The sequence below is a fragment of the Helicoverpa armigera genome, chromosome 14 (assembly GCF_030705265.1).
Source record: "Helicoverpa armigera isolate CAAS_96S chromosome 14, ASM3070526v1, whole genome shotgun sequence".
In the NCBI taxonomy this organism is placed as follows: Eukaryota; Metazoa; Arthropoda; class Insecta; order Lepidoptera; family Noctuidae; genus Helicoverpa; species Helicoverpa armigera.
In genome coordinates, this window is record NC_087133.1 from 4,387,578 (window position 1) to 4,412,880 (window position 25,303).

General features: G+C 37.6%; 1 protein-coding gene and 1 long non-coding RNA gene across 4 annotated transcripts in view; one reads left to right on the plus strand and one right to left on the minus strand.

Annotated features, from left to right (window-relative positions):
• Nucleotides 1-25,303, minus strand: part of LOC110379698 (homeotic protein ultrabithorax) — a 125,215-nt gene that overhangs the window by 40,508 nt on the left and 59,404 nt on the right. The gene's annotated exons all lie outside the window — the stretch shown is intronic.
• Nucleotides 21,932-25,303, plus strand: part of LOC110379708 (uncharacterized) — a 58,151-nt gene continuing 54,779 nt past the window's right edge. For all 3 annotated transcript variants that reach the window (XR_002429763.3, XR_002429762.3, XR_007510516.2), the window contains exon 1: nt 21,932-22,173. This is a non-coding gene — a long non-coding RNA (uncharacterized LOC110379708). The remainder of the gene's footprint in view (nt 22,174-25,303) is intronic.

Here is a 25,303-nt window from a genome sequence, read left to right on the forward strand (position 1 = left end):
GTGTTTATCAATTAGCACTCCCAGGTATTTTATGCAAGGTGTGAGTGTCAGAAAAGGACACGTACAGGAAGAACGTATTTGGTGCATAGGACAGACGTGTGCTTGAATGGCAAGTGATGTATTAGGCTGAGATCGATTGCTTAGAGAAAAATAAACTAGCTTTGACTTATCTGCATTCATGGTTAGCAAGTTCTTATTTAGCCAATTCATGACCATATCTAATGCCGTCTGAGCATATTTTTCTGTTTCACTCCAAGTCTTGCCATGAAGAAGTAAAGCTGTATCATCAGCATAGGTAAACACGGAACAGTTAGTTAAAGGGAGCGAACACAGATCGTTTATATAGATAAGGAACAAAGTTGGGCCTAAAATGCTTCCTTGTGGAACGCCGTATTCAATTTTGGCTTTGTCACTCGTAACCTCACCTATCTTAACAAGCTGGTATCGATTTTTAAGATAACTAGTAAAAATATCCAGTGCAACACCACGTATCCCCATGTGCTCCAATTTTGATAAGAGTATGGGCGCAGGGACAGAGTCGAAAGCTTTCGATATATCCAGAAATATACCAAGACACCTTTGTTTATCGTCCATTAGCTTAGTTACCCTTTCAGAGAAGGCAATTACCGCATCTTCTGTAGAAATGCCAGTCCTGAAACCATATTGGTTATCAGATAGAAGGTTATTTGCATGGAGGTAAGTAAGCAAACGATTGTTCAGTATTTTTTCTAAAATTTTCGAAATACTTGGTAATATGGATATAGGCCTATAGTTGCCGACACCGTCCCTGCTCCCCCCCTTGTGAATAGGGTGAACTAACGCTGTTTTGAAAGCATCAGGGAAAACGCCGGTGGAGATCGCGAGATTGCAGATGTGGGTGATATACGGGACTAGGATTTTGCGAGTCAATTTTAGAAGATTTCCAGAAATACCATCAATCCCTGCAGCAGAGCCTGATTTCAGATTGACAATGATTCGCTCAACTTCAGAGTTGTCGGTTTCTAAAATGCATATGGAGTTACATGTTGTTTCCAGACTAGAGTAGGTTGATAGATTTGTATTATGCTGTAGTATTTTTGTCGCTAAGTCTTTCCCCAGGTTTACAAAATAGCTGTTAACCATATTTGCTGATTTATTTTCATCTGCATCAATGCGTAGAAGTTCTGTCGGTGGTGATGATACAGATTTTGCGTGTGTTATCGTTTTTATTAGGTCCCAGGTAGCTTTAGAATTGTTTTTTCTTTTCGTGAATTCAGATTTTTCATAGTTTATTTTTAGTTTCCGTAACAGAGAATTACAAAAATTGCGATAACGAGCATATGTTATTTTTAAGATAGCATTTTCCGTTTGTGTTCTTAAAATTTGATGCATTTTATCCCTGTTGCGGATGCAGCGGAGTAAACCGGGAGTAATCCATGGCTTTATGTTCCTATTCTTTTTTGGGACTTTGGAGAAGCGAGTGTGTTTATTAATAATTTGAGTCAATAAGGACGTTAAGATGTCAGCTGCCTCATTTGCATCATTTGCAAGGAGTATTGGATAGAAATCTGTAATTTCGATCTCTTTTTGGATGCTTGTTACGTCAACAATTTTAGTAGTACAGGTAGGTTTGGGCCTAGGCTCATCTACGTTAATGCACAGAAATACTGGTAGGTGGTCAGTAATAGGTGAATCTATCACTATTGTCGTGCCTGGCTGTTTTGTTTTTAAAAAGACGTGATCTAAGCAGTTGTTTACTCTTGTAGGATATAGGTGTGCTGGTAATAATCCGTGAGAGGCCGCAAAAGTGAGGTATTCATTTGAATGTCTGTCTTTGTTGTTGGATTTAATATCAATATTAATGTCGCCGACCAAGGCTACATGATGGAATTTTGTTAAGGGTAGTAAAATTGAATCCAAACTGTTTAGAAATTTATCAATATTAGTATGTGAGGGGGATCTATATAGGGCTACAATGGCAACTTTGTCGTCAACCTTACAAAGCAAGCAATTTGAATCCACAATCTCAGGTTCCAAGACTGTGCAATGCAAAGAAGATTTTGTATATATAACAATCCCGTCGTTTTGGTTTCTTGTATTTTTTGTCAAATGTACATTATAGCCATTCATACTGGGAATTACGGCAGTTCTTAGCCAGCACTCTGTCAAAATTATAATATCACAATCTGTTTTGAAAAGGTGTAAAAAGGCTAAAAAGTTGTCAAAATTTTTGTTTAGACTGCGAATATTGAGGTGCAGTATTGTTAAGTGCTTTTGCGAAGAGTTTATTTTACTTGAGCATTCACCCACCGGAATTTTGTACGATTTTGATACATGATAAGCATCCAATTCTGATTCAAGTGTACTTACATGATGAGCCATTAATATAATATAAATATCTTACAACATAGTGGGATGCGCATATTAAACCGTGTTCGGTATTGTCGCAGCCGCAACGTAAAATTGTCTTTTAATACAAAAACGAGTGGTGTGATAGGTAAATAATTGGTTTGTGTTGTACAGATTGTGATGAAAATGTATAAGTAAGCTGGTGTTATGTCTAGTATTAGTGATGAAGATATGTGTTTGAAGGGTGAAGATGTGAGTTTTTTATTGTTTATGTTTGACGAGTGAGTGTAATGTAAGTTGTGAGTGTGCAAATGGAGTCTGTTATAGTAATTACATCTCATTAAGCAAACAGAGACACAGCAATATATGAAAGGATTGAGACTTTTCAAACCGGTATTTTTTGTTTTGGATCTTATATTAAATACACTACAATTTTGCAATACATTTTCTTTCCACCAGATTGATTTAAAGGAATATTTTTACTGAGGAGTTGCTTTGAAATTATAATATTGACTTTGTGGCCAAGATCTTAAGACGCTATCTAAGTTTTAATACATACGACAGTTCGTAGAATGAAATGAATAAAACAATCACAAATGAAGACAAAGCCAGCCTTTTATCTTACTTTAACTTAACAAAGTTCTGCTTCAGTGTGTATTGTACTTAAATGCAAATTTCGCCGCTGAGCCGAGGATGCGCCGAGATTTTACCGGCATTTGAAATAAATATACCAGATTTGCAGTCTAGAGTTTTATGTCGAGACGTTACTGTTTCATTCACAACTTAATTCTTAGGAAACAAAGACTACCCACTAGATTTATTTACTCAACTGCACTTACAGTAACTTGGACTTCGAGCTAACTTGGATCGCAAGGGATGAATACGCACCAATAAATTATTTATACGATCTCGTCTCGACAAACAGTACACATCACACAATGTAGTACATAGTTCCGCAAAAAAGATTCATAAAGTTGCTATGAAAATATTGGCTCCTTAAAGAAAAATATGACATCCCTGAAGTATCCGAAAGAGTCTGTAAATAAGAGGGCCGACGTTGTTTAGTCAGCGCGTCACGATACAACATCAATAAAATGTTTCCCTCCCGAAACCTGTGTCAATAAAGATAAAGGAAAACTAATATCAAAACAAGAATAGGTACGTGATAAGAAAACATTTATTCCCTATGTTTAATGCATGATTTGTCATAATTCCCCGTCCTCCCTACTCGTCCGTTGTTTTGTATCTCGTGAGGAAATGGGCGGCTATGATTTATAGTTTGTCTTATTTATCTCGGACGCGGAGAAAAATTATTTGAGGGGTAACATTGGAAGTATTGCCAGGTTTATTAACAAATGTACCGGCGAGATTGCGGTGGCGTAATTGCAATTTATTCGAGTTATATTAGGTCTCTCAGTGATAAGGCGTACTAAGTTTTAACATATTTGATTGGATGGAAATTGTGTATTGTTCTCTATGTAAAAAGGTTACCGGTATTCGATAAAAATATTTTATATGTGTGTGGTTTTTCATCCAGTGTCACAACCCCATTCCGCTTTAATCACTGTTTATATTTTGTACCATTTTATGAAAATTTATTGCGCCTAACTCATAACAAAACGCAGGTGAATTTCCCCGTTGCAATTTTAATTCATCCCTTTGTAACATAGAGGCAATAAAGCCGCGAATCAAAAGTTGGCCGTAAATCACAATACGGCGTCCGCTGCCCCGTGTTTGCTCTCGCCCACATAATCCGTTCATACGGCGGTAAATCCATCCAACAGTGTCGCGTACAGCACTAAATCATCATAAGAGAATCCAGCTCTATACGCATGTACTACACAAACTACACATATTGCTGATTCGGTTTGGCAACATCGCTTATACAGCGAAATTTACTATACACCACTAGCGCGCGATTTATTCCCAGATCCCTCACAAAACAAAGGCGTATTCGATAATTTTATATTTATAATAGCAAAACTTTCACAAACTAATAACGTTGTACCTACATTCGGATTCATTAGCCAATCGTCGAATATCGAATGGAGCCGCTGAAAAAACTCACCGATTTATTCGATTCTTTTTTATTCGATTTACGCTCGGTGCGCCAGTTACTGAAAAAGTTTGCATCGTAATGCAATCGTGTGGCATTAGTTTTGCCGTTTATCAGCGCGTTCTCGCTGCTGCAAAGCTTTGAGGGATTAATCTAGCAGCGCGGTGAAATAAAACTGTTACTTTAAACTCGTGAAAAACTTCGCATTGTATCCTACTAGTGCAATGTCATCATGTTTTGTACTGAATTTAGATAAGCACTAAATTCCTAATCCATAATGCATTATTAGGCTGCTACTTTGTCTGGCATAAGCCCAAGTTTAGTGAAGTTGCACATGCAAGCTTTTCCGAGTACTGTACCGTTGTAGAATACGACTATTAAGCAATTATACGTTCGTTAAAAAAGGGGTCATAAAACAATAAAAGGAATGGCTAAACAACGTGAGCACACGCAATATTTGTTTGTGAAACATCGCAATTTTTAGTTGAGTGCTGTGCGTGAACCGTGGCCTGCAATTTGGCGTTTTCGCTCGATTTATGCGAATATCAGCGCCCCGCGGATAGCGGACAAACAAGCGGAATTTGTTGTTGAAACAGAGCTATTTTTTTGGTTACACTTTTATTTACATTAGTAAAGAGCAGGATGTTTTACACGATGCACAATTTAAAAAATATAAAAGGAATGAAAGTTACAGTGTGCTGAAAGCATTTTTGTTCAACTGTAAGCATGAAAATGTTTTGCATCTGTGATTTTTACCGCTTAATTGTAGAAGTATTAAACTTCAGTTAACTTAAAGACAAGACATTCGGCAACTAAGGCACACTAGCTCAAAGCAAGTTTTCGCAAGCATAGTTTAACAGTCCAATCAGTACATAAAGCATTGTCATTACAATACGAGGTCTGTTAACATATGTGGTCTCGAACAATACTCCGCAGATCAGTTACGTTTGTTAAACCCTGTCTGTACGTCAGAGCTTTATTGGACAAGAGATTGAAGCGATAGTACGCCCGCCAACGACGACCAACGAATTGGGTGTGCACTGTCCCAGTAGGGTTACGTTTCTAGGATTTCAATTTATTTGATTCGTGAGTTTTATTTGATTGTACCGAATTGTTTTGTTTAGGTAAATTGCAACACAAAACTTAGGATTTCTTTAGAAGGTACTGTATGTATACTGAAGTTCGTAATTTCAGTCCTTATGGAAGAAAAAGTTCAACCTCAAAAGTGAAATTGGTAATAGTTGTAATTAATTTTACGAATGCAATTATGGAAAGACACAGCCATTTCTAAAGGAAATTCCTTCATAAAATTTCCAGCATCCAAAACTTCACCTTTCGCTCCATAAATTCTCCTATCATAATACGAAGTTGATTTGGCATTTTGCCCTAATTTGGCAAATAATACGAATGTGGTATAAAATCCTCTTTCTGGACTGGTTTATGGTTGAATGCCATGGTTTGTCTTGCAAGACAAGTACCTCACAATAGGGGGCGTACTACCTACTGGACGCCTCATCTATCTGTGAGGAAATTTTTGATGCGAAGTGTTTTTATTTTTGAAGGAATTTAATTCAGAGCCTAAATAAAGTAGGTACATTTGAGATTTTTTACCACACTTACTTACTTTTCTTTTATTAAAGGGACATTCAAATTTATTTTTGACAACATTTTGTGTTTGTTCTTTTTCAATATCATCAATCATTATAAAAAATGTTAATAGCAAAGCTTTTCATGGCACATATTTTCTCATTCACAGCGTGAGATAAATCAAAATTCTATTCACAACAGAAAACAACAACCCATTTACACTTGTAATTACATTCATAATTAAACGCCAAAATAAAATAGCTTCCCGTTTCATTTTAAATACTAATACAGTATAGAATTTATTGAGTTTATCTGTAGTCCCCGCGGCCCGGCCTGTAAACAAAGCTGAAATGAAATATTAGTTTCAACCAAGCCATACATCTAGCCCGCTTATTATTAACCCTGCTAACTTAAGTATTTATATGTGTATCTATATCGGAAACCAGGTTGTGTATTGTGAAAATTGAATATTGAACATTTTCTGGTTATAAATATTTATTTTGTGTTTCGTTCGGTATATTGGTTGTGTGTTTCGGGATAAGCTTATCTGAAATCGGACGTTGTTTTGTTTCTATTTTGTTGTAATGAAAGAACAGATAATACACAAAAATTTAAATTAACCAATATTAAAAATTATGTTATGACATAGAAGACTTACAGCCACAAGTCATACAATTAGTCAAACATGAAAACAATCTCCCGTCTTTCAACTCCAGACTCAAACGACCAAGTTTCAGTTTATATATCCGGTTTGCAACAGACTTGAGGGTGTATCCCAGAATCCCTGCATCTTCACGTCTAGCCAGATCTGTATAGCTCACTTAGTTCTTAGGACAGCTACAATGCACTCGCTTGGATAAACCGCTATGAATTATGGCGATACCAAAGTATATTATAGAAACAGAGGAAGATCAACTAAAAGAAATAGTCAAATTAACAAGTAAGTACATATACTGATAAATAAACTGGAGTGAAAATAATTGCAGGTTCAATTGAAAGAGGAATTGATGGAATTCAGAATTAATTCAAACGCCATAAACATGTTACAATAGAAGGTCAATTTCCCTGTCCCAAGGACTCATATTAAGTCCAATTAAAATAAATACCCGTTGCCAAGTCCTCACGGCTAACTCGAATAGACAACGCGACCAGTAGGTCCAGAATTTAGCCGCTGTTAATTTGTCACAGTGAATTAGCCACGGACGGGGGTAAATGATAGCGTTAGCATGTTGCACCCTGCACCGCCAATATGCTCGTAAACGTCGCACCACGACAATTTAATACCTAACTATGTATCTAGATGTCTATCTCGCTGGATATACGATGATTATTCCGGACCACTATAAAATATTCTTAGTCACGTAATTACAATTTTGAACCTATAAATCGTACTGCGGATTGTACGCAAATTGGTTTTGGTGATGTACGCGGAATTGATTGAAGTTATTTTTATGGCTAATGGTATCTGGTTTTGACTTCCAACCGTCTGTTCATTTAACATTAAAATTTCCGTACTTTCAGAAGCAAATAACTTACAGAAAACTAACTTGCTAAACACAAGACTAAAACGAAGTTTAAATGATGACAAATTGGCAATATCCAAAGGATCGCATATTTCAAATAACAGATTGCGAAACCCCAAAAGCTTTGTTCGACAAACTTGAATGAAACAAGCCCAGTTCATTAGTCGCTACTTCAAACAATAACTAACAATCAACAAAGTTTCGAACAAGACTCGATGATACCGTAAAACTATTTAGTCGCACCAATTTGCGGACCCAAAACAAACTTAAAAAAGGAACTTTAGAAAGTCAGGACCGTCATAAAAGTTCAACCGATGCATTATTACTGGAATCCAGTAAAAAACTGAACAATACATTTTTAACTTTACAGTTACTTTTGTACCTACTGTAGATAAAGGGAGAAAGTTGCACAACGGTCAGCTTTCTAAAATTCGATATTGTTTGTCTATTGTCCAGGATAAAACTGTTTCTGGTTGAAAGAAAGTTTGCTGTTTGAGAAACTGCTATGAAGTTTGAGTGGGCAGAGTCCAGACTTAGTGCCAAAACAGACCTTCGATTCAATCGGTTCAACTTAGTTATTGATGTTGGCTACATTTCTCTTGCTAAAATTATCAATATCTAGGGACAAAAGTGATAAAAATGGCCATAGCCAACATCCGATTCGTTAACATTAATTTGAATTACCCAATGCTCAAACTATGCTTAAATACCTCCTCTAACTGTGTCAACTAGCACAGAAAGTTTCGTGTCCACAATATCCAAAAATAAGAGAAACTATAAATCCTATAACTGTTATAAATACCGTGCACGGCTTGTACTTAAGTTTATACTTTTAAGTAGTTATAAGTGCGGGTTCAGTGTCGTGCCGGGGCGCGGTTACAGTCGCTTGTTAGCGAACAATGCTATATGCACGTTTGTGCATATCTAGATACGTATTGAGACCTGTGCGGATGAAGAAAAAGCCTCCAGTTGCAGACATTTGCATTGCATTGCTTGCGATGGAAAGAATTGTAGGGAAAATGTTGAGCTAGATAGGTTTTTATGGTGTTTCTTATGTCAATTGTAAGTAGCGAGAACTATTTTATCCGTTTGCTTTTATTTCATTTCCAATAAGCTATTGCTTTAATACTAGACAGCTAAGCCGAAATTCGCTGAAATACATTGCTGCTTCGTACATTAAAAAAAAATGGTTACTTACATAAAAGTACGCTCGGTTTTTTCAAGTGGGCAGTAAATAACACTGAACAATATGTAAAGAAACCGCTTAGTGTGACTAATGTACAAGTAAATACGTGTTAATAGACCATAAACAATAATATTCGACTAATGTAGACGTTTACGGCTGTCTTCCAACACGACAATAACACATCAACTGTATCAAGCCTCATTGAACTAAACACGCTCCATGAATCGACAATTCAGATTAAGAAATCAATTGAATCGAATCGTATCGAATAAAAAATCGTGTAGATCCACAATTTTTAACACCACCATTCGGGTGAATGGGATTTTTATTCATCGATGGTAATTTTATAGTCATTTTTAAACACATAAATGTATGTTCTTCAGATTTGTGCATTTGCATAGTGGTGAGTTATAAACACATGGAGTTTATAAGTGTCTACCCGTTGCTCGAGTGTAGTGCCGTATACAGAATTTCCACCTAATAAAAGGCCATGTTACGTGTAGGGAACGTAAGACACGCAATTACGAAGTACCCAGTTTAATAAGGCCCTCTTCTCCCTTTGCACAGTTGACGATAGCAACAAAGGCAGGGGAAATATGTGAAGGGCGGCGGATCACGCTTGATTGGTGGAGGTACACGACGAAGTTTCACGTTGAACGTTAATTAGTGCGTTCCTCACGTTCCCAAGCGTGTATGGATGTATGTTCGCGAGATTATGTCTCGGTAGGATTAAAAAAGGTGCTGCAAAACATATTAAATCCTACTTCAAATCACAAACTGTTGAGCATTTTATGGTCTTTAGAAGATAAAGTTGTTATAAACTTATGCAATCTGGAGTTGAATGCGTCGTTAATACAAGAAGCAATTTGATGTGCAGATTAATGCGCGGAACAATTTATAGACAATTATGGTAACCAACGCCGCCCCGGGATCAATTAACACAAAGGCGCTATTGCAAATTAGACTAACTGGACACCTATCTAGACACCTACCGGTATTAGATATTCATGATTGCGCTCCAACTACCGAGGCGATTTATTGCATAGATCTGCAGATAGTGATTTTCATCGATTCAGTAATCTATTTTAATTAATAATTAATACTAACAAATGATTTGTGTTAATTAATATACAAACAATCCCGTTTTATCTATGAGTAATAGAACACACCTTAAGACATGACAATTTCTGTTATTCGACAATTTTGAATGGCCAAACACACCTTAAAGCAACACTTAAACAAAATACTTAAGATCGAGATTACAGTTTCGAACTATTTGTTCTTATTTTCAGGAAGGCTTGCCTAAAACACGTGTCGTAATTGGTTAATATATTAAGAGGCGAGCCCGAAGAAGTGGGCAATCTATCTAAGTCCATCCTAGGACGCTCGAGGCTCGTAAATCCGCCAGTCAGAGTCACCACTGCGCTCCCGAGGGCTTCCGAACAGTTTTATATGGTCAGCTTAGTGTTATTGAATGTTTTTATTGGAAATGTTTAGATGCAATCTTTTTATCAGATAGAATAAGCAACAGCGTCCACCTGCATTTACAGCGATAGCATCATTCTATGAAAAGCTGGTTTCTGTAAGGGTTCTGGAGGTCAAATGCAGTCGCTTCACGGAAAACCAGAAGCTTGCTTTAAAATGGATGGAGGAACTGGTCTCGTATTTGCTAATGACCTCACGACGAGTTCTTTTAAGCAAGACGGACAGGCGGACAATGTTAATTTGTCCAAGAAATAATAAGATAAAAAATGCTGTTCTCTTGGATTCTGAAATATATAATTTTGTACAACATCTATAAATGTAGCTATTTGATTTTAAGTTTTAAGATGATGTAGATAATATCATGCCAATTGTTAAAGACGCAATGTTAAGTTATATTAGAGGACCAAGGGTTACCTTTATGGGTGCTTCTGATCTCGGGGAGATAATGTGTCCCAATTGCATTAACAGGCAAATTGTTGATGTCATTAGTGTTCAAGAGGATGCTATGTTACCCTTAATTGAAGTGAACGCCAATACATCTAAGAGATATCTTACCTATACAAAATACAACTACCAGATTTGATAGTAAAATGAATCTACAAACGAATGGAATTTTAACAGTGATCTATTCAAAATGTAGAAAAATTGTATCGTCTAATATTACCTTAGTAGCTCGCACATCATTAAAGCGATCATTCCTAGCAAGCCCTCGTCCAAGGTTTATGGGCCCATGGCTATCTATCCCATTGTTAAGTCGACCAACAGGTGATTTTAATTGAGTTCCCTGTAATAAGAGTACGACTACTGACTTTCAATGAACGAAGAATTAAGTAGTTAATATTTTTTATGAATCAGGTGGAGTGAGTATGTATCATTTACTGCTTAGGTATTTTACCGTTATAGTTACTATTGAATTGTAGCCTAACATACAAACCTAACTAATTGTTATTGCGGGATCATTCAAAGACTCCAATCATTTTAAGCAAGTTTTTCCACAGTAGTTTAATCTAATAATTTGAAATTCGATTGATCCACCTGCAACTAATAGCTGTTTTTCACAACTAAATTTCGTGCAAAACATTAAAATTCAAGTGGAGAATTAATAAAGAGATAAATAAATTTAAGAGCAGCGGGAATGTGGGTCTGCCGTTACGGGCCCGGTTCGCTTTATGTGCATATTGAAGATGGATGGCGCAGTGTGCGCTGCGGCAAGGCGCGGGCGGTGAGGCGCGCGGGGGCCGGGAGACGCGCCGCCCCCACCGCGCGCAGTAATGGCCGCGACCACTCCAGCCCCGTCAGACGACAAAAATGCCATAATAATGGCCCCTGAATAGTTTTTGCTGCACCGCTCTAAATACCCACTGAGCCCCTAGTACGTGACGACATGCCGGTCATCTCTCTTTTATTGAGAAATTCGTCAGTTTTATACCCGTATGGAAAAAAACTACATGTCGAAGAGCCGGAATCCGGTTGTGTCATTTCAAACACTTGATAAGTATCGTTCGGGGGCTTTTTACGTTCAGAATTTCAGCGGAGCTTCTCTCGTTTAGTATTCGACGAATGCGAGGTTTTTATCCTCTTTAAAGATGGCACGGTCACCTTCAGGACGCTTTAATTGTGAACCAATAAGAAACTTATTTCTTTTATAGACGCGAGATGCTCCACTCCACTGACAATGCCTTATTAATGGCAATTCGCATTGGAAATATAAAAAATGCTATCCGAAGTTCTCAAACGAAGACTCCGGACTGGACTGAATAAAGTCCTTTGCTAAATTCTATATAAGTACTGATGTTGAGATGCTTCGAATATAAATAATGACGAGTGTAAATTAAATATACGTCAAGGTTGAATCGTTAATAAAACAATCGAACGCAATATTAAACAAAAAGTAAGAAACGAAGCTTCGATGGAAGACAATATTTATGGAGCTGTAGGAATTCAGAGCAGGTCCATTCGAATGCAATAGGTATGCGTTTATGAACTAATAAAGCATTGCTGCACTAAAATCGAAATGGAATAAAACGTCTTACAGTCATCAAACAGCTAATTAAAAACAACGATCTGCTAATAATTGACGGTGTTATTATCAAGGCGGCATTATTGAACGTCACAAAAGGTGGACCAATTAAGAGTTTCCCCGAATGTCCGAGCGAAAAGTTCAGAATGATAGCACCGTCAATTATGGCTGGCCGCCTCGCAGCCCGCTCAGCCAATTACCAACCAGCCCACCGATTGATAAAAAAGAGTTTCGAAAAATTCGCCCAAACAAATTTGGGTTATCTGTGAACTGGAACCGCAGGCACTACGTGAAGTTACTTTCTCAAAGACCAATTTCGACCACCAAAACTTAACTGTCGATAATGTTAATAATTATAAACCAGAGAAAATTATAAGTTGATAAATGTCTCGGAAGAGCTGACGAATTCGGAGACAAAAAATTGTAACGACGAGGTAGAAATTCAACTTTTCACGAATACGATTTTGTTTACGATCCGAGGACGAGAGGAGCCTCGAAAAAACTAGTTCGCGCTTCATGTATGAACCATGACGCGGTCGCAAGAACAATCACTGAGAATAATTCATATTCTGAGCGCGCTGCAAACATCCAGGGCCGATTTACGGGCCGCCTCTGCGCTTCTGTCGCGACCGGTATCTTAGTTACTTTCGAAAATAATTGGATTTCGATTGTGCGAGAAAAAGGCATTCGCGGGGTACCCGTCATTACTGGTTACCTTTTACAGACTGTATAAATCGTAATTGGGGATGTGTAGCGAGCGCTATCGCGGCATCGGTCGTGTCTAACGCTTGGGTACGCGGGCTTAAGGAGCCCCTTGCCTATTTAGTTCCCATATCGGCGGCTATTGGAAGGGGCGCCGGGCCCGGCGACACCTGTATGCGTTATTTTGTCGCATAAATTGTCGTCAATTCAGTCGCGAGGCGGTCGAGTCCCCTGGTTTATTGAACTCCGTATCCAGATATGGCGCGTCTTCCACGTAGCAGCGGTGAAAATATCCCATAATCTCGTAATTTTTCCCGCTCGTTTGCATTTCCTGCAGGAGTTCGTGAGCGAGTCATGCGCTTCTCATAATTAATTCAATTCAAATCACATCGCCCACGAGTCTTCCAATTTATCTGGTGCACCTTATACGGAGCACGATTGTACTCACTGAGATTTCTCACACTATAACCATACACTGGTATTCCATATTACCTTTGCCCCCTGTTTAAGTATAACTAATATAAACCGCAGTGCATATCGTACGACTCGTACGTAACTAGATAGTGGCAGTGTATTAGCACACAATAAACTTATCTAAGAAGAATCTCTTGTGTTTGTAGCCGCTCTCCTAAAACGTCTATTTTCCGCACGGGCAATGGAAATGTCGTCGGGCCTGGATAAACGGGTGTGCGGGCGCAGGGGAGGCGGCGCGGCGCGGGGGCGGGCGCGTGTTCTAATGAGGCGCGCCCAGTGTGCGCGGGCGCTGCACTCACGCACGCACGCCGCCGATTTATGTACTTAGGTATGAATTTAAATGAATACCTACGCCCATTTCAATTACGCAATAGTAGCTAAGTATGAATTACTGGAAAAACATCGACTTTGTTTTTTAACTCTGCCGCAAGCAAAATCACATTTAAATAAACGCGGCCAGCCGACATAAATCAAGATTAGTGAGGATTTCCAAACAGCAGTGATACATGACCGCCAGAAATAGTTACTTAATGACAAGTCTGCCATTTATACTTAAGTGTTTTTGGTACCTACCCAGTAACGGGAGTCGGGTGAGGATCGTGAGTAATTTAAGTATTCACATAAACATTAATTCACTTTTTTCTCGATCCCGAAACCCGGAGAGGTGCTTTAGCTTAATAAATATTAGCAAATAGGCACTTCGTATGTACTACCGTAACGCACTGGCTTTTAAACGAATTGCTTCGCATAACAATAAAAACGCCTATAGGCCCTTTCACACATTCTAATGTGCCCAATGCTCCTTCATTTGTCGGGGGCCAGCACGCAGAGGAAATATTTTCCCAAATCCATACAGCCTTAAGGATCTCATAAAGCAGTCGTTTTCCCCACGCGAAAGTATGGAAGTGAGATTTATGTGGGGGACTTCGGTCTCGAGCCCGGGGCTTTGCGATGATGAATTGACACTTTTTCAGTGGTGCCTACAAATTTCAACTCCAACAATATACGCACCCGGAATGAACAATGAGAGGTAAGAGTTGCCGCCGTTATGACTTGGGAAACTTTTAATGTCTCCAATGAGGTAAAGCTTCCATAAATATTCCCATTCGTGAGATTAGTAGCTCTTGCTGGAAGTTGAGTAACGCAACCAGCTGTAAGTGCTGTTAAGTATAAAAATACTTTTTAAATTTTCAGATGCTCATTAGCCCAGCATATTTGAAATAATACCGTGCCAAGGGTCTGTCTATTTATATTTTAATTTCTTCCTCATTATACAGTTTGAAGAGCCATGCTCACGTGTACCTGGGGCCAACAAAAAGTATAAACACATTATAAACATGAACGGCCCACCGCCATGGCTTCGCGTCACGGAATCTTCGCTTGCATTTTTGCATAACAAACCCAGCTATGATTTGTTGACTGCGTTTTATCACATCGACTTAACTTCGAAACACTTTGTTAAAAAAGTAATTATTTACTCGAGCAACGTTTTCAACTTTCTTTATAGCTCAAGAATGTCTACTTCAACATTAAAACTCGGCAAAACATTGTAGTCGCGTGAATGAAATAAAATCTAGCAATGTAAAACAGTATACAATGATGACTTCATTCACCCAACGAAGCTTTAGGCAGTCGTCTAAATTATAATAATAAGCGGGCGTGAGCTCAGCCGATGGCTCGTCTTAATAAAGCCATTATAAATATCTGATTCCTCGGTGTACGTCCAATCGTTCGACGCCAAATGCCAAAGGGTTACCGGTCGTATATTTTACGAGACAAGGATAATTTAAATGAGACGTTCATATCGTCTTACTTATCGACAACCGTACGTATTTTGACATGTAATATTATATTATGGAAGATGCATTTCGAAGTATTAGCTTTCTATTAGAAAATATTATAACGATTTTAAACTTGCCTTAGTTTCGGCCATGAGACCGTCGTGATACATTCATAGAACGAGCGTGCAGTCGTGTGCTACGCCTATTATGGTTACGAAGTCCTTTCGTTAACATATTTGCATTTTAGAAAAGATTGCCTAAATTTTTTGCGCCCCCTTCATTCCTTTTCAATTAAACCATTTCTACCTTAACGACGAATGTACACACGCGATAATACCTATGCATGATAGATCGAATTTATTAGCCAGTAAGTTCACGAAATGATCTGAATGTTTTTGAATTAATGTTCGCATATTTTGAGGCTGCAAAGTTCCCAATAAAAAATAAACGGAAGGTATGTATATTGGATGCGGTAACCGGTGATTTAAGTGGCCGGCTAGCTAACAATAGTGGTCTCGGTCGTATGAATAAAACGTATACAAATTTAATCAAAGAGAAATCTATTAGTAAAATGAGAAGTACGGAAGGGAGCGCACCTATACATATTCAACGAGGCACTGCATCACGAACGGGCCAATTTATGCGGCAACTCCTGAGAGTATCTTACTTTTACCTTGGCCATATGTAAAACTGGGGTGTTTCTTTGCGCGATCAGATCGTCACCTGGTGGACTCGAGAATATTTATTATTTCTTAACAACACCTTTCATGTCTTTTATTTTAATCAGCTTCAAGCTTACTTTTCCTTTTTACATTACACTTAAAACAGTAAAACCAGAAGTCAAAAATAAACCTCTCTTGTCACATTGTTATCAATTTCATTTAAAACTCGCTATAATTTTATACGTTGAATTAAATCCAGGTGAACGCTTACATTAAGCTTTATAGTATGTAAAAAGCAGGTACAGGCAGACTACCGACTGCCTAGTTGGGTCTCTGCACAAGTTTCCTTTAAAGTATTAATCAAGAGCCATGTCGCGTTTTACCTTTCCTTTTTTATTTTGCAAGTGCATCTGCCCTCTGTATATAGCAATATGTTTTATAATATAACCTTTATAATAATATATTTACTAGCGGTTCCTATTAATACTATCATCAACTTCATTCCATTCATCACTCGGAGTAATTATCTACATTCTTGGCTTTTAGTGATGCGTTTGACTTAATATACGTTGGAATATTTATAATGTCTTTATATAATTATATTTACTTATATTTACCCCAATAAGGAGAGAGAATTATTACGTTTGTTTCTTATTTAACAGGACTAAGATACTGTTCAATGTTGCGATAGTAAAATAAAATGTTGACAAACAATAAAGTGTGCCACAAGGGTGCGACCTAGGCCCCAAATATCAAAACATGCATGTAAGAATGTACCGTTACATTACATTACGTCAGTGTAGTAAGGCACATAACAGATGGTATCGCTTTCAAAACGACTTTATCTAGTCACGTTGTTATGTACAGTTAGTTCTGGAAACACGAGTCTGCTAGGGGTTCCAATTTTGCTGTTATTTTGCTCCCATACGCTTACCGGATCGTTTAGTATTAGGGCTGACCTTTTGTGATTTTGTTGTAAAAGGCAGCATTCATTTTTCATTAAGTGGTATAAGATCTTTACTTAGGAGCGGTATTTATATTTATCTCTACTCTGTATTATGAGTATTAATAGATAGATATTGATTTGAATGTTGAGGCCTTTCAATTTGAAAATATTTAAATCGTGCTTTTTGAACGGACGTAGAGGGAAAATATAGTTGCGTGTAGCGCCAGACAGGCGCTAAAGTAAGGGGATCGATGTCCCAATTGGGATCCAAGTTGGACGGGGTGACGACGGAAAAACTGTCCCGACTTTACAATTTATTCCATACGTCTTATTTTAAAAGACTGTTACAAAATAGTAATGGAACTCCCTAGATTTATTGGCAGTATAAATAGGATGAAATTACTGGATGTTTTTTAAATCTCGATTGCGGAAACATTAATATTGTTCTCGAACACGTGTAGTGTTAGAAGATAAACTCATACTTTTATAATGTTTATGTATCTCCATTATTAGAACGACACATCATGTTGATTTCATTTCTATTTCTTTTGAAAAATAGAACAATTCGAAATCATGAGACAGATGACTAACAAAATTGAAAAAGACAAAGATTTAATTTAAAAATTAATCACGGTCCAGAAGTTATTCAGCTATTATCTAGTATAAAACAGAAATACTATCTCGATAAATGTTGGCAATATAATAGTGGCCTTAGACGTATTTGAATATCTTGGCGCGCATCGGTCGCCGGCCATTGTTGTCGCTACCCAGTATGGACTTAATTAAGGAGGGGTAGAATAGGTGGAAAGATCTACGGGAATTTAGAGGATGGTCACCGGTGGTAAAGCCAACCAAATAAGTACTTATAATATACTGGTTATTGAGGTTCCAGAGGTGTTGATTGCCAACTTGGAAGATTTAATATCTCGTTTGAATAATGATAAAGAAATAGTGCATTTTAAAATGGCAAGAAAAGATACTTAAGCTACAGAGGGGAATAAAAACGCTGTCGACGAAGCTAGCAAACAGTTGAAGTCTCAATTTTACCCCTCTATCCCAAACATGTCTGTCTACGTTGATCCTTACGTCTGCGTTCAAAGCCATAATATTAATGTTTGCCGTCTCAACGTTTATTCGCTTTCAAATTCGGCTGCTGGGAAATCAAGATGGTAAACTTGCAGTACTTGTAGTGGTCGCCATTCCGACCTCGGGGAATAACAAACAATATTTCGAACGTTAGTTTGAAATGCTTTGTGGCCGAGTACTTATGACCCTCTGTTATTTAAAGCTGCTACGTATCTCAATTCAATGCACGGTCTTCAAGAGGAACATGTACATAGGTTTCTTTGAAAATATGCTTATAGTGCTCCTATTTTACTTTTATTCAAAAATTCCTAAAATGTAAATAGGAGTTGATACGAATTAAATAAACAAATATTTAATCGCGTTTGATGCAAATGAACTGATACCTGTGGCTAACGCTTTACCTTTCAAAGTAAATAAATAATTCAGCAAAACAAATGAAGCAGAAAGGAAGCCGCGGTTCCTTTAATGCAATCAATTAAGTAGGTACACATATAATTGTGTTAGCAAGTCAATGGCAAGCGTAACTCGTAATTAAAATAGTTTATTCTAATCCAGTATTCAACTAAGGCGAGTTTTTCCACGACTGTATAGCGAATACAGTGCGGTATTTGTTAGAAGCATTCAGCGACTGAAATCTTTTCAGGGCTGAAAGTGAACAGGTTGCCAAAAGTTGTGTTTTCCGTAAAGGTATAGTCACAAATACGGTTATACTGTAACTTCAGTTCGAAAGAATTGACTCAAATTAATTTGTTGTCATGACTAGGTATCCATATAGAAAATAATATGAATTGGGATTTTGAAATATATTATTGAAAAATAAAAAACAATTCGGTTTAATACGTTCGCAAGGCATACAGGCCTCAGATCGCGTGCGTGCACCCGTAGGACCACTAGAGCCCGCTCCGCTTCTGAGCTCGGCCCATTCAGGGAGAGGCCGCGGAGTTTACTGCAGGGATATAAATTAAATGCTTACGTTTCGCTTGCCCCGCTTCGCTAGTTTAATTAAGCGTCTCCTCCTTTGTGTCTGCATGTGCGTACACATTCAACATGTTCCCTGTTGTTCTTAGAGACCACTGGAGACGCATTGTCCCATTCTATCGACCTATAGCTAACTCGACTCGGTTCGAATTTAAATTCCAACCGTTGCTTTTGGTAGGGAGAGATAGCGTTCCTTAAAGGGTTCGGTTGATGAATCTTTTTGCTCCGTTTTGGCAATAGTTGCAAAAGGACCGTGACAAACTTAACATTCTGATACAGCAAATTAAAGTGCAGCTTTAATCAAAATAATATATTCCAGAGACATCGACATAAAGAATTTCTGTTTATTGCTATGACTTTATATGAAGCATGCATTAATCAGGCTTGTATCGATGTACACATTCACTAATCAACATGCGAATATTTATAAGGATGTCTAAAATACATTATAAGTCAGTAAATTATGATCCAGAACCCCTACACATAATGAACCCTTCTGTATAAGCCGGCGACATAATTGCGTAACGTAAATTGCCTAACACAAAATGTGTCAAAAACCAACGTTAATTTGCACTGACAAACTGTGCACAACATGACCGTGAGATTAAATTTTCAAACATGACGGCCTCAATTAATTTTTCCAGAGGAAAAATTTTCATCATGTCTGCGCGACGTAACCTGTTGTTTAATCTGGGAGAACATCGGTTATGGGGAGTATGTATCAACATATACCTGGTCTGAAGGCTCTTTAGGAATCCAGTTTTTTCCCAGCAACACAGTTTTCAATCACATTCTTATACAAAACTTAAAACACGCACGTCCTACTACGAAGTTATTCGTATACTACAAAAACTTTAAGCCGTTGATAGCTCCGTTCTTTAACAGGTACAAAGGTTTTTTACTCTAACAATGGCGACTTTCTCTTGAACAATAACTCAAAAAACTATACTTTTGTTATCCTGGCGCAACAAAACAAACTTTCTCTTTGCGTTTGTGCAACTGACAATTACTTTACAAATAGAAAAGAACCAAGACTCACTTTAAAAAATATTTTACAGTCAGTATTTGTCGCGTCTTCGATCGAGCTATCCGATCCACGGCACAATCGTGATGATACTGAAAAACGGTATTCTTTTATCCAGAAATCTCTTAACGAGGTTAGTTTAGGCAAACTTTTGTGATGTGATTTTTTGTTCCGTTTTATTCGGGTCCATATGAGTACGTTATATTGTCGTTTCAAAGCCGCGATCCCAAACCAAAGGGTTGACCTGTTCGCGCAAGTTTTGGATGCGCAGGAGTGAGCGTGATGCAACGATTCCGTTAATGGCTGCTTGGTTAGAACGGAGAACACGTTTGGAGAATAATTTGAATACCGAAATGCAGATGGCTTCTTTTATCCAAGGGGCTCCGGACCCGCCGAACTACAAGTTAATTAAGGTTTGCCCATCAATTAAATATTGGTTTTGATTGTTTTCATTTTGCAGATTAAGTTGTGCTCTTGATTTATACATTAAATGTGTTTCTTAATTAAGAGATTCACTGCGGGTTCGTGAACTGGTCGAGTCAGGCTATTTTGCAATGCTAAAACCGTCTCTGATAAAATATACGTAGGTCCATATGTAAATAAGTTGATAGATTCGAATTTCTAATTTAGAGGGTAACGAATCGACAAACGCGAGCGTCGCACACAGAATCGAAGGTCGTCCTTTATAAGTTTCGATCAGTAACTTATAAATCGTGCAAATAAATCGTTTCAGTCAAATCCCGCACGTTCGTATCTGGGACGATGCATTCGTTCAACGAACGGATTCACTGAGCGAAACACCAAAATTTATTGGGTTAGTAGTTGCCGTAGGTCGATAAAACTACAAACCGACAACAGAACGGCGTATCTCAATAAATTGGAAAGAAAAAAATACGACCTACGAGAGAAAGAAACAGAGTAAACTTTTGCGTGATGCCCCTCGAAGGTTGTATGACTGAAAAGAGCAATGCGCAGTGCAATTTTGTGATATCTTTTTCACTCTTTCAATGGCGGAGCTGGTAGGCGACATACGGACGTTATAGTGTTGAATTAGCATATTTATTGCTAGTTACACGACGAAATAAATTTATCTTAGGCCATTGGGCCTGGGCCATATTTGCTTTTTTCTTTGCTTCACATATTCTAGCTTCCGCTCGGATATACTGGGTGTGGTTGATGGTGGTTTATTGTAGGCTTTATTTTGTCTACGACGGCTGTAGTGTACACAAGTATTATAGTAGATACCTATACATCATAATGAACTTCATGATTGTAAAGAGCTTAAAGTCCCTAAGGTATAAAGTGAAACGACTTCTCCCTTACAGCTTTGCCCTTAGCTGTGTTGTTTTGGGTTTGTATATGTTAGGGGGACAAATTATACTCAATATCCTGATTCTAATCTCACGGTCCATCTGTGATTCTTTTGGTTTGGTTATTTTAAACTTTACTACATACTTACCTTATACTAAACTATAGTTATACTCGTCTTCATTTTCGTGCCTAGCGCTTAGAATTTTCAAAAATATAAGGTATGCTTAACCTACATACCTATACTGTTTTCTATAAAGGCAAGTAGAGCTAATAAAAATCCTGGGCGTCCTATCATAATGTAAAGCCCCCCAGATTTTATCATAAGAAATTAATCCATGAATCTCTGGTAAGGAAGCAGGAAAATTTCGCCCTGATTAATTACCAAACGTGTTTATGTTTCCTTATAGGTAGCTAAAGTATTTTCCTCGTTGCCTTCGAAGTGAACCGTACCTGTAACAATAAAAATGAATATTAAAAATTTATCTTTTAATTCATGCAGGAGAGCTGGATAATTCATCATTATAAATAGGTAGCGCGGGCTCTACCTGCCCTCGGCACATAGCGCGCACATACGCACACTCCGTAAACGCCCTGACAAAACCGGTCTGACACACCGCCGGCATACAAATGTACTCTCGTTCCGACACATTCTCCGTCTTTCATCGGCGCCAAAACATCACATAAATCTAACTCGCTCGCTCACCCGAGCCAACTTCACGGCAATGCGCGCGCCGGCCAATGAGCGCCCGACAAACCATCGCCATATTGAATCCCCCGATCGCAATGCCCTCTGCCTCAACTAATGCGCAACGCAACTTGTGTTTTCCTTGCTGTTTTTGTGTGTTTTTCTTGGTTTTAAATGATTTTCTTGGTTTATTTGTCATATAATCAGTGAATTATTGCGTGTTATGGTTTTGTTCGCTACCGTTTGTACGATTGAATTTCGATTTTGTGTGAAAACAACGTAGTTATGTCAAAAGGACGCCACGACGTATACCTAAAGCTAAGTTCAGTCGATGCGATGGTTTGTTTTTCGATATATTTTCTATTTATTAGTATCAAACTAAAGTATTTCTGGCAGATAGTTGTCTCTGCTATAAATATTAGTTGATATTATGCCAATAATTCTGTCCAATTAGAAACTAGTGAGATGACGCCTACATAACCTTACTTTGCATATTGTAGGGCCGCGGCCGGCCGAAACAAACAAATAAATATGAGATTTGATTCAATTTGTGATTGAAACGGTTAACTACCAAATGAAGTTATTTATCAGCCTTATATCAACATAAGTTCAGTGTAAATTCATAAAAGAATGACTAGAAAACAATTATTTCAACAGATATGATTTGTTTACATGAAACAATACACAAATAGACATTTTTACAAGTTCTTAATGTATTTAACGTAAAGTAGCATATATTATAAAACATTTTAATTATAAAATATATGATTATTCCTTAAATATTCCCAGAAAGACAAAATTTATCACCTCTTTTTTATAACCTAAAAGTTGAAACTTTGGGCATGAATTTCTTTAGAATTAATCGAATATTATCAATAAAACTTGAGTAAATAATTTATTAAAAGGTAAAGGCTTAATAGATATTACCCATTTAGGTAAGTTTAATGACTTGTTTTATTGAAAATTTAATAAACTAGAGCGCCGCCGGACGGGACATTAGCCGCCCGCCGACGGCGCATGCGTGAGATTTTGAGGTTTTATAGGTTCAAGAATATACCTATGGCTTGAGCTATTTTAATGACACATAAAACTTATAAATAATATATTTAGAAATCAATTTAGTAGGCACCTGTAGTACTGGTTTTCTTAGTATTTAAGTAGGATCTGTGCCTAAAGTATTTTTTTCCTCTCTACCGATAGGTATGTAAGTGGGTATTAAACAAAGTGTAGGTATTTTATAAGTGAGTACTCTAAGTTAAAATGTCTATGTAGATAGTACTTTTTTTAATTTTCCTAGTACGTACAAACCCTTTTTACTCTTTAGAATATTGATTATATTACAGTAGATGTAGCTCAAATTTTTAAGCAAGAGCAAATATTTTGCACAAAAATAAAATGCTTTTAAAACTGAGAGAGGCGTCAAAACCCGCATTAAAATAAACATTGAATACCGAATACTAACAAAAGCATAAGCAATAAATACATTTCAGTTCACATGAGTAAAGTTTCAGCGTATTTCTTTGGCTGGGAAGACAAAGAAGTAGATAAAGTCCGTTGCAGTGTGATATTGTGAAAGTTGAGCTTGGAATAGTTTGAATCCTAAATAGGACTGTGAGGATAGCTTAACATGGATTACTTAAAATGCAAGGGGTTTATTTACCTATTATTTTTTCATGATTCAATGGGGCTAAAGAGCCGTGAATATTTAGGTAACTACCTTGACTTATTTGAAGATTAGGTAATACCACATAATTGTAATTATTATTGGTACTTATGTAACAAATAACAAAGATGAGGTCGCCTAAAAGCCATTTCAACATTTTACCCGCAGTGTTTCACAGATATGCAGTGCCTTTTCAGATTATGGACGGCACGAATAATAAGAGGGCCATAAAAATGAAATGTCGCTCGCAATACATTAAATATATACAACTACTATTTACCTAGCTACAGTGCAACGCTTGCATTACACAGATAAAATACGGTGCCAAGTCTTCCGCGGGCAAAAGAAGCGAAACGAAAGGCGAGATTTACTGTGGAAATTTTGGAAGTCAGCCGGGACTGCTATGTGGTGGCTTTCATTAATCACTCGATGGAAAAATACCCTCCACTTCCGACTAACTTCCGCGCTGGACGTCACTTATTTAGCTACGGTCCAAAACTTTCTCTGCACGGCCATTCCACAAGTTCCTTTATAGGGATGCTTGATGAACCTTGTAAAAAACAGAAAAAAACAAGTGCACATCTGATCAAATTAGCTTTACGCATGTTCCTTCTAATTTAAACGAATGGCCGGACCTAAGCCTACTTAAACAAATTTACAACGATCGTTTCTTCTGAAGGTGACCCAAATTACCATGAAAAAAGTTTAACAGCCCTTTATTTCAGAACAAACAGAGGCTGTTGGTGGGAATCCCATGTAATCCGGCCCACTTATCACGCGTGCAAAATGCAAATTCAAGCGGGCCCGGCGTACGCAGAATTAACGAAACCGGACCGGGATACGTACGTCACCGAAATTGTCAAAGTTTGCAAGTAACATTAACGGGGGATAAACAAGGTAATATGAGGAGAGACTAAGGCTAAATCCGGAGACGTTTATTAAACCTTATTTATATTTGGCGCTTTTAAAACATTTGGACAAATAAACAACCGAAAAAGGACGTTTCTTCAAAAAGAATCCTCTTAAAATTCAAATGAAGAACGACCAAGAAATGAATTTATGAATCCAAATTGAAACAATAAACAACGCTGTCTAATTAAATGCAGCAGAGGCGTTCTATAATTCATTCTAAATCGAAAAAATGAACAAAGGAGTAGCGTGTGTAAACGCTATAGCAGTTGTGCGCTTTTCAATACCTCTTCACATTATTGATTAGTTTCTGAGAAAAACTTGGCAAGCCTGTACTAAACGCACGTAGGTAAACCGTAAACGTACGAGTGGGGCATTACAGAACAATTATGAGAATAACCCTTCGTATCGAGCACCGGCATTTGTCACGAAAACATCGCTCGTTTAGTGCATTGTTTCAAACGAAATTGTATGCAAATTAAACACAAATATTTTAATTAATTCAAACGGCAATTAATTACATTAATTTTAGTGACATTTTGTTTACACAAACACTCATATGGCATTGAGTTCTTAAAACTTATGGAGATTTTCGTTTATTTGATATACGTTTATGTAAATCGTAGGGTTATCAGAGGACCAATTATTACATAATTATGTTCCAACCTTTGATATTTTGGCTGTAACATTAATATCTGGGGCCCGCTTTCGGCTAATCTTCGGCCATTTTAACCGAGCTATGGTCTGCCGAATCCCGAAGCTTAGCGCCCTGTTTGTTGGCTCTAATACGCTTTTAACACCTGCGTTTTCCGAGTTATGTAATGTTTGTATGAGATAATGTAGCTTTTGTATGGAGTGGTGAATGAAATGTAGCCAGTGGGTCGGCATCGGTGGGCG